General features: G+C 44.2%; 1 long non-coding RNA gene across 1 annotated transcript; it reads right to left on the reverse strand.

Moving 5' to 3' along the window:
- Positions 1-727: 727 nt before the first annotated feature.
- On the reverse strand, positions 728-3,630 carry LOC140704166 (uncharacterized). Its single transcript, XR_012083296.2, has 2 exons — positions 2,810-3,630; positions 728-945 (listed from the first exon to the last, which is right to left on the reverse strand). It is a non-coding gene; the product is annotated as an uncharacterized LOC140704166 (long non-coding RNA).
- Between the last annotated feature and the right edge of the window lie 4,703 nt (positions 3,631-8,333).

Raw genomic sequence — 8,333 nt, forward strand, 5'->3', positions numbered from 1 at the left:
GCCCATTCATTTCCGCGCTGATTTCAAAGTTCTTACGATTACATATAAAGCCCTAAATGGACCTTGATATCTGGCAGAGCACCTTCTCCCACCCAGTTCTGCCAGAGTCACTCATTCTAGCCAGTCCAGGTGGCTGAGAAGTCTAACACCGCGGGAGGTCGAGAAAGAAAGAACAAGGAACAGGGCCTTCTCAGCAGTGGCCCCTCGCCTCTGGAACAATTTGCCCGTGGAGATCCACCTGGCTCCCTTTCTGGGTGTCTTCAGAAGTAAACTTGACTTGGCTATTTGGACAGGCTTTCCCTCCTGCTGTATCTTAAATTCACGTTTTAAACTCTTGGATTTATTGCATGTTTATTGTTTTTACTGTTTTCAAATTTGTAATGCCACCCAGAGTAGACCTTTGGTCTAGATGGGCGGGGTATATATATATCTAATAAAATAAGTAAATAAATAAATAAAATGTGTGCAAGTACGATCACTCAGATACAAAAGTCTGCTTGAATTGCCTCTCTGGATTTCAGCTTCTAACAATGAGCCATTTGTGCTGTATAGCTTGGCCTTTAGACTCTGACTGAAGACACCTAGTTTCAGTCGAATTCCTACTTAGCCATGCAGCTTACAAACTAAGCCTGGGTCCAGAAACACCTCTCCACGCCTCGCCTACCTCACAAGGTCGTTCTGAATGGAGGGGGGGCAGAAAAATGCAGGAATGGTCAGAGAGAACTACAATGGTGCGCAAACCATATATATTTAAAGTATTCCTGTATGGCTGCTGCAATCTGAAGTATGTAAAAGATGGGTCTGAAGGGATTGCTCCTGATTTTTCTGCTGCTCTCGCTTCTCCTTCTCTCAACGCGGTCATTTTCTCCTCTAGCCAGGGCAGATAAAGTCAGGATCCTGCTGGTTGACTGGCTGGCTGGCTGGCAGCCAAGATTTTTACAACGGCTGTGAAAGGTTTTATAGCATGTTTTATAACCTGCCATGAACAGTCCTTATAAACAAAACAAAAGTGGAAATAAATACTGAGGAATGTCTGAGAAGAGGCGGCGGAATTGAGCCCAGGCTGGCTTTAACTTCTGCCTTTTGTCAACCGAATAACAACCTTAAGGTTGCGTCGCTTAGCAGAGCTTCTGAGTGAAAAAGTTTCGGAGGCGAAGTCCCAAGGTGCCATGATTAAAGAGGCCAATAAAGCTCGTCAGAAATCAAACCAAAGAAAAGCTTCTGTAAAAGTTACACCCAGCCTCCCTGAAAGATCCTTAAGCTATCACACAAGGGGAGATTTGAGAGGAAAATCATTCTCCTGCCAGGGCCGGCTCTGTTGTTAGGCAGTCAGGGCACTGTTGAATGGCCAACAAATTGTCTGTTGTTTAATTTATTATGATATTCCAGGAGAGAGAGGCGCCGTTTGGATTTTCTAGACAGGGCTTCAAAAAATCATCCCAAGCTTGGCAAAGCTAGTATCAGGTCAGCATTATTATCAGGTATCTGCCATGGCCTATACCTAGGTTGCCAAACGTCAGGCAAAAGGACATGTCCTCCTTTTTAGCCTAATGTCCCCCGTCCATCAGGCAAAGATAAAAACCTTCAAAATATCAGGCTTCTGTATATTTTATGTTATAATTTTGGATGAGAGGGGGAGAGGTGGAAGGGCCCCCCCCTCCCCCTGTCTTTCCTTGCCCCCTCCCATTGTGGTGGCAGCTAATTGGTGACCCGCCATGCCCGCCCAGCCCACATGGACCCCAGAAAGGCAGCGGGAATGAAGCGCCACCTGTTGAGCCAGACAGGAACAAGCAGCACCCAAGCGCATTGATGGGAAGCCAAGCACCCGGACTGTGTGTGTTCAAAATCCCTTTCGGGGACTCCAACTCCCACACTCCCCAGCCTTGAACGTATGACCCTCGAGGGAGGGGAGGCTGCCTCATTTGGTTTGGCCCGGTGCCACTTTCCCCTTGCCTGCGCCGGAGCCTTGTTTGGGCGTCCAAATTAGCAAGGTTGCCTCTGAGCCAGAGTGCGAGCGGCCAGGGGATCCCCCAGCCGGGCCGGGGTGGGTTTGGGTACAATTGGCTGTTTAAATAATGTTTTTTGGTGTTTTTTTTTAAAAGCCTCAATTGAATTTATTTTTATTTTCTAACATGACTGTTTCTTGGTCGGTTCACAAAGAGACATTTATTGGCAGTTATTGTAATAAAATTGTATTGACTGAGGGTTTATATGAGCCTTGTGGCGCAGTGGTTAAAATGCTGTACTGCAGCTAAAACTGTGCTCACTACCTGGGGTTCAAATCCCAGGTAGCCGGCTCAAGGTTGACTCAGCCTTCCATCCTTCCGAGGTCGGTAAAATGAGGACCCAGCTTGCGGGGGGGGGGGCAATGTGTAGCCTGCATAATGAAATTGTAAACCGCCCGGAGAGTGCTTGTAGCACTATGGGGCGGTATATAAGTCCAATAAATAAATAAATAAATAAATATTTAATCCGGAACGATTCAAATGAAACATTCAATATGTCCTCCTCTGTCCTCTTTTTGGTCTTTCTATGTCCTCCTTTCGGTACCCATGTATCTGGCAACCCTATCTATACCTCAGCAGGGAGTCACTGCTAACTCCTAGAGTGGCCTTCTCTTTCTCTGTCTTGCTCTCCTCCTCCTCCTCCAAGTCAGGCCAAGAAAAAACAGAAAGCAGAACAGCCCTTCCTTCTGAGCAGGGCTGTGAACCAGATTCACAATGAGAGGACAAGTGAATAGAGAGTAAATACCGCAAAGAGGAGGAAACCAGAGACAGCTTCTTCCCCAGAATCTCGAGCCAAAACCTACCTCCTTCTTTTGTTTGCTTGTCTGTTCGTCCATCCATCTGTCCATCCGTTTATATACTGCCTTTCTCCTAAGGATCCAAGATGGCTTACAGTATTAAAAGAAACAAAGTTGAAAGCTAAAATCATAAATTGTTTGAATATGAAAAAAGCATTAAACAAGTATCATATTAAAACTTATAAAGAAGAGTAATATTAAAAAATGTAAGTAAAACAGCAGAAACCAATAATCCCTTTTAAAAAATCCCCCTGGTCAACCAGGCATTTAAAAAAAAGCCTGTCTGAAGAGAAAGGTCTTTGCCCGCTTGTGGAAGGACAGAAAAGAGGGGGAACAACCTTGCCTCTTGCAGGAGGAAATTCCAGAATCTGGGAGCACCAACAGACAAGACCTTCAGTGTCCCCACCAAACACACCTGTGAAGGTGGCGGGACTGAGATAAAGGCCTCCTCCTCATCTTAATATCCAGGAAGGCTCATAAAGGGAGATACTAGACAATGTCGGCATGCCATTTAGAAGTGGTGCTTCTTTATATGCCCCTGCTTTCCCTTATCTCCATACCATGCATTCTGGTGACCTTTGTTTGCTAATTGGTCACTGGAAAGTAAACAGGAGCTTTGTCTGCCGGTCTGAATATTATGGCGCTTATTGTGGAAGTGAATACATATGCACTTCTTTAACTTATGTTTTGACCCTAAGATATGAAGAAAAGCGTAAGGCAGCAGGCACTGGACAGAGTAACCAAAAATGCATGGCAATCTACATGAAAGATATTGGATGAGTATTTGTTGTCTGCACAGCTTGATAAAGATCATGGATTTATGGATTTATAATCCATAAACAAAGAAACCACACTTCCAAGCTCCATCTGTCTCTTATATGTATAGTTTGGCCCACAGATTCTTAGAATAAGCAAATACCTTTAATCGTTTTCCTGGGAAATACCCCACACACAAACACACACACAGAGAGACACAGAGGCAGAAACACACATACACACACACACTCACACGCACGCACATGCACACACACACACACACACACACACACATACACACACACACACACACACACACACACACACACACCACACATTTCCTGTTTCAAAAAAGATGTTCCCCTCCCGCTCAGCAACAAGGTGTCAACCAGTGTATCCGCAGGAGCAACCGGGTGAAATCTACAGCTTGCTGTGATTCCAGAGGTCAGATTATACAATCCAAATCATTCCCCCCTGGCCTGGCAGCTTGTGAATTATGGTAGTATTAGGGGCTGAGAAAGGGAGGCCTAGGGAGTTTGAATGGCTCCAGCCAAGCTCCGACTGCAAGAGTCAACGAGAGCTTTGGGAACCGTCTCCACGCAATCCAGCCTTCTGGTTCCCCCCACTTGTTTCAAGTACCTTCGCGATGACATGGAATGGCGTGCTTATTATTCAGGAGGCCTTTGGCACTGCCAACCGCAGGCCGGTGAAAAATGCGACGGAATTAAAGCCTAATGATCTACGCGCCCAGGTATTTCCTGGGAACGAATGACCAGCTGGGAGGATCTGATAGACAAAGGAGCACTCATGGGCCATTAACCCCAGCCACTCATTACTCCCTGGGATATATCCCATGCTGCAGGAGGGTCATCATTGCTATCGCAGGCTAGATATAAAAATAAATCTGAGAGTGTGTGTGTGCACGCGCGCGCGCGCACACACACACACACACATACATACATATATATATACTTCTGCAGCTTCAATGGAGAGTGCACATACATACAAGGCCTGACTGGGGAATTAATGCCTTGAGCATAAATCCAGAAGAAAATGTCCCATCCAGTCAAAAGCTCTGATTCCACAAATTAAGAGTTGGCATTGAGGGAGAGGATATAACATTGGGAAGTACAGGAGTTGCAACATCTGTGACAGCAAACCGAATATAAGGGGAGGGGGGAAGGTGTATGTCTTAATCTAATGCACCCCAAACAATGAGACTTATGGTATCTCAAAGACCTGCAGCTTTGATCTGACAGAAGCTTTCATGAATTGTAGCCCACTTCTATTGCCTAAGGTGTGGCGTTTGTCCTGGGATGTGAAAGACTCAGGCTCAAGTCAACCCTGATTCACGAAACGCCCTTGGCAGTCTCTGGCCTGCTCTCTCTGAATCTGACCTGCTTCAGAAAGCTGCCGTGCACATGAGGTGGGGAGGAACAATATGATGACCACCTTAAGCTCCTCAGAGGAAAGGCAAGAAATTTAAAAAATAATGTTCAGAAATGTCCATTGATTTTGAGGGGCACTTCAAATCAGAAGGATACATGCATGTTTTCTTCATGGGCGTCCAGAAAACCAGGCAAGATGGTGACCTACTCATATACTGACCCCAGTCCTTTGGCCAGTTCTTACAAGATCCTCTTCTGTTTCATAGTTCAGTTTCACTTCTGGCACTGGTTCTCCCCTTTGCTTGTTCCTGTTCCTGAGCAGAAAAGGCCACAGGCAGGGCTAACGGAGCCCTTTGGAAGAACAACTTTCTTGTGCATGATTCCTGAGAAAGCATTTATCCAAGCTGAGAAAGGTGGCCCCTAATACTCAGCCCTTTTTCATTTTTCACAAATTTCTGCACCACTTTGAACAAGGGGGAAAGTATCACTGAACGGAAAAAAAAACATAAAAGAGCTGTTTGCTTTATTTTTATTCTCCTAGAAAGGACTGCTTAGCACAGATATTTTACCAGCTGTCATGAAATCTTGGGTGTGTAGATATGAGAGTTTGCACAAAATATTAGCACCGTGTCTAAGTTCAAAGTTCATGCACAACGCTCCCATCACATGAGATGGCAGGGAAGAACCAGCCACACCAGGGGGGGGAGGAGAGAGAGAGAGAGAGAGAGAGAGAGAGAGAGAGAATAAGAACAATTTAGGAGCCTCCTTTGGGCATTCATTATGGCCATGAGGACACAATGAATAAAATGTGATGGTCTTATTATTTTGACTCAGATTCTTCATAAAATAAGCCTTCATTGCAAACAATAAACATGAATAACTGGAGCACAAAATCCAGGCATTGAGCCATCCTCAGTTCCTTGGCCTCTGAGGTGCTACAGAAGGCTTTCACAGAAAAGGAGTGCGTTCAGAAGTTCCAGCTGAGCACAGAGGTTGTCACCTACAAAATTTCCCAAGGCTAACAAGATTTGGAACCCGCACTGTCATTAGGAAAGAGGTTCCCAAGAAAGAGAAGAGACATAAAATATCATAGCTGACACTTCATAGGCTCTCATTCCAACTGACAGGCAGATTTCGTTGGAAGTGAAGAAGATACATGTCTTTGCATGAGGAAGAGCAGACAGAGGGGAAAAGGCCTCCTCAGGTTTCCTAGACAGTCCTTTACTCTCTCTTTCCTATGCTGACCTCCCTTCAACCCATCCTGAAAATTTTTAGGCTGGCTGATGTCACTTCTTTTCCTTCTCACATTTCCCACTTGACCCTCTCTGAGTGAGGACACAGGGGACACGGTGACTTGGTTCTCTAGAGATGAAATGGGCAGCCATGGCTCCTTACATCTCCACCTTAATTGGCTTGAACTAGGATTTCTACTCCCTTTCCCTTCTCACAGAGTTTTTCTTCAAATTAACACTAGTGGGATTTTATTTTTATTTATTTTTTTAGATTAAAGATCATAGATGTGAATTTATTTCCAAAGGGACAAGAGTACTTTGCTAACCCTTCCCATTTTCAGAGTTTTATTAGGGTTGTTTTGCAGAATTTCAACAGTTCTACCATACATTTAAGATATTTCTGAAATGCCTTTCCATTCAGTGAGTGGAGAAGATCATTTATGATAAAACCAGTAAAAATTATTTAAAAATTTCAGCAGCGTTCCAATACAGCTCAATTAACAATGCAGTGATTCAAAAACAAACAGAGTAACCAAGAACTTTCTGCAACCTCCCTGGAAAAAAAGAGTTCCAGAACCAGAAGTGTAGTCCAATCCAGCTGGAGGTTACTAGGATGGGGTGCAGGATGTTGACTCAGAGCAAGCTAGCTGCTTCTCTCTAGCCTTATGTTTGGAGATCTCATAAGCTAAGCCCACACTAAAACTCAATTGTATCAGGCTCCACACTAGCAGCTTTGTGTATCACTTTAAGGGGGGAAAATCCAATCAGGTTCTCATCAGACCAGGAAAATGAACCATTATGGAAGGGCTCCACATCCCCCTGAGAAAGCAGCTCCCCTCACAACAGGTACAAGTTGCTGTCAAACCACTAGAAAGTTGAGCTGAGTAAATCTTGCTGACAAAACCTAAATCCAGTTGATTGTGCCAACATCAGTAGACTCCATGTCCAGAATCATACTGAAGAATCAAGATTTATTCCAACAGTGTCATTGTGTACATTGTAGAGGCTAATTGCCACTAATTAATGACTTGCTGCTTACATTTTTAATCACTCACCAAGACTTGTGAATGGAACATAATGAGGAATGCAAGTAGCGATTCATTAGGTAGGCAGCCATTCACTACTACAATTTCCACAGTTACATTTATGCCAGTGTACTCCCCAATAAGATTTCGGCTTTACCTGCTGTTGACAATGGATTCATTGGATCCAGCCCATCTGGTACTCACAGTGGGGTGTAGGTCAAAGAAATTTACTAGAGGTTAAATAAATCAAATCAAGACTGAACTATCTCTGGAGGCAAAAATATTGAGGCTGTCCTACTTTGGGCACATCATGAGAAGGCAGGATTCTCTACAAAAGACAATAATGCTGGCAAAAGTGGAAAGCAGCAGGAAAAGATTAAGATTAAATACAATATGGACTGATTCCCTAAAAGAAGCCACAGATTTGAGTTTACAAGAACTGAGGACAGGACATGTTACAGACCACTCATTTATAGGGCTGTCATCCTATCATAGTGAGGAAGATTATGCCCCTGGTCCCCATGGACCAGTGTAGGCTGTTCCCCAGCACTCACTATGGACCAATGGGCAGCCTTAAGGACCATCTTTGCTCTCCCTCCTTCTGATTAAACTAGACTGGGCAGCCCTTCAAACATCAGATACATCCAGATTATTTATATGATTTATACCTCACTGTTCCTCTTAAGAGCTCAGGGCAACAGGCAGTCTACCTAAAAACATACTGTCAAAAACCACAAACATCTTCTGCACAACAGATTCTTCAGTCTAGTCTCTTGAACTCATTGTAAGTAATCCTGTTACTTAGTATAGTAAATTGCACTAGAGCAGGCCCATTTATATATGAGTAAAAGGCTAACCAAACACTTTTTGGGGAACCAACAAATGTTTGTAGAAATAGATATATGTACAACCATGAAATACAAGATTGTGGGGGACAGCTCAGTCTCTGAGTGAAGGAAGTGTCATAACAGGGCTGCTATCAGTTCAAATGGTCAAAACGGGGGATTGCCTTAAGAACATAAGAAGAGCCGTGCTGGATCAGGCCAAGGGCCCATCTAGTCCAGCTTCCCATATCTCAGAGTGGCCCCACCAGATGACTCTGGGAACACATGAGACAACTAGATACCTG

This window comes from Pogona vitticeps, chromosome 2 (genome assembly GCF_051106095.1).
Source record: "Pogona vitticeps strain Pit_001003342236 chromosome 2, PviZW2.1, whole genome shotgun sequence".
In the NCBI taxonomy this organism is placed as follows: Eukaryota; Metazoa; Chordata; class Lepidosauria; order Squamata; family Agamidae; genus Pogona; species Pogona vitticeps.